This window comes from Lipotes vexillifer, unplaced genomic scaffold, assembly GCF_000442215.2.
Source record: "Lipotes vexillifer unplaced genomic scaffold, Lipotes_vexillifer_v1.1 scaffold422, whole genome shotgun sequence".
Lineage (NCBI taxonomy): Eukaryota > Metazoa > Chordata > Mammalia > Artiodactyla > Lipotidae > Lipotes > Lipotes vexillifer.
In genome coordinates, this window is record NW_006779087.1 from 106,563 (window position 1) to 108,789 (window position 2,227).

The following is a 2,227-nucleotide window of genomic DNA, read 5'->3' on the forward strand; positions in this document are numbered from 1 at the left end:
TCAACTTAACACACACACACACACACACACACACACACACACACACTCATCTCTTTGACTTCCACCTACAATCTTAATCATGGTTCCATCTCAAGCTCTGAGTAGCAATACTCCAATATTCCCTCAGTTAGGGGAGGGACCAGAGATTCCTTCTCTCTTGGTAATCATTTTAATGTCTCTTTCTCTAGCCCAAGCATTAATTTCAGATGCTGAAATTCTCCATGGCAATTTGCTATTGGAAATTTATTATAACTAATTCATTTATTTATTTTTTCATATATTCCACAAGTACTTACTAAGATCTTCCTGTGTGTTGGTATTATCTTCCTGCAATAACTGAGAGAAAACAAACCAGGGTAGAAATTTCTAAAGAATCTACAGTTAGGTGAGATAAGCCGAACATTTTCGCCTGTATAGGGAACACAAGGCAGGAGAATCAAGAAAAAGAAAGTCTCCCCAGCTTCCAGCAAACTGATTAGAGACTGGGCAAAGTTTGAAAATGGCTTTACCAACAGTCACCAGGGCACTTGTCCGAGGAAAAAGAATGGCTTCTCAGGAGAGTGGGATCTAGGTTAATTCAGATCTTTCTATATGGCATCTCTCATGAAGTAGATGATATACATTTTTTGTCAGGATTTCCAAGTCTCATTTTCTTGGAAAGGGAAAATAGTCTGAGATGAGTGACTGCTTCGGGAATGTGCATGACCTAGAGCAGGACCACCTCCCAAGAAGTCCTGGGCCCTCTTCCTACCCTTCCAGAAGAGTTTACCAGGGATGGTTCTCCTGTTAACGCTCAGCGAAGATTGTCAGGTAAATAGGTGGTTGGAAGAGCCCTATACTGCTCTCTGATATGGACATTTCTATCACTCAGAAAGGATTTCAAAAAGCACTGTAGGATAGTTAGCAGCTTTGGAGTCAAGCAAACTTGGGTTCAAATCATGACTCCACCATAATGACCTTGAATAATCGACTTAAACTCACTGTGCCTCAGTTTCTCTTCTATAAACAGGAGACAATAAAGCCTGTACCCAGTGCTTGCTTGATGAATAAATTAATAAGCCAAACATGCTGTATGGTCATAATACAGTCTTGGTTAATATTACCTTCCTCTGTTCTCTTGAGGACAAATCTAGATGAGAAAGCAGCCCAGTTGTGACAGCAAGAACCAGACCACCTGGCTAATCCTAGAGGGCTTTGAGGAGCTGCAACACCTGGGCTTTCTCCCGTTCACCCTCTTTCTGGCCGTCTATGTGGTAACAGTCGGGGGCAACAACCTCATCGTGCTGGCTGTGGCCTCCAGTCGGACTCTTCACACACCCATGTACTTTTTCCTCTGCCACTTTCTCCCTGCTGGAGATTGGCTATACCTCAAACATCGTGCCTCAGCTGCTGCAGAGCTTCCTGGATGGGTGGGAAACCATCTCGCTGGTCACTGTCTGGTCCAGTTCTACTCTTGTCTCACTGACTGCAGTTGAGTGCCTGCTGCTGCTGCCACGTCCTTCGCTACCCTGCGCTGATGAGCAGCTGGTTGTATGGCTGCTTGGAGCCTAGTTCAGTGGCTTCTCCTTCTCTTCCTTCACTCTGGCCCTGGCAGCCCCTCTGCCTCTCTGCCCTGGCAGCAGGGAGATGGACCACTACTTCTGTGAGTTTGCTCCAGTTGTAGGGCTATTCTATGGTGATGTGGGGGTCATGTGGGGAGCTGGAGCGAGCATCTCAGGTTTCCTGACACTGGCCCCCTTCCTGTGGATTGTGGCATCCTATGCCTTCATTCTAAGCGCTGCGCTGCGAATACCTTCAAGCTATGGAAAGCAGAAAGCCTTCTCCACCTGTTCCTCTCACCTCCGAGCCTGGAGATCCAGCCTGAGAGCCGCAGGTGGACTCCACTGGTGCTCTGGCGCCCTCTAGTGGCCATCTGCTCTAATGCCAACTCTCGGCCCTTCCTCCTGCCTCCCTCCCCAGCCCTAGGGGCTGCACTGGCTTTGGGCATCTGCCAGCCTGATTTCGTTCCTCTTCTCCCTCTAAGTGCAACGAAGTGCCCTACAGAGGTTTAGGATCTCTTGGAGAAAAGAAAAGGATAATCCACCATCTAAAATGGCACAAGATGTTTGCAAATCATGTATCTGATAATGGTCTGTAGCCCACCAGCCAAGCCCCCTGCTGCCCAGTGGGGTACCTGCGTGGCCCCTCCCATCCCAGGTGATAAGGGGATTTCAGGCCCCACAGCACC

At 48.0% G+C, this 2,227-nt stretch overlaps 1 pseudogene; it reads left to right on the forward strand.

The window, feature by feature from the left end:
* The first annotated feature begins 1,133 nt into the window (after positions 1-1,133).
* On the forward strand, positions 1,134-1,905 carry LOC103081570 (olfactory receptor 5V1-like; annotated as a pseudogene).
* The last annotated feature ends 322 nt before the right edge of the window (positions 1,906-2,227 follow it).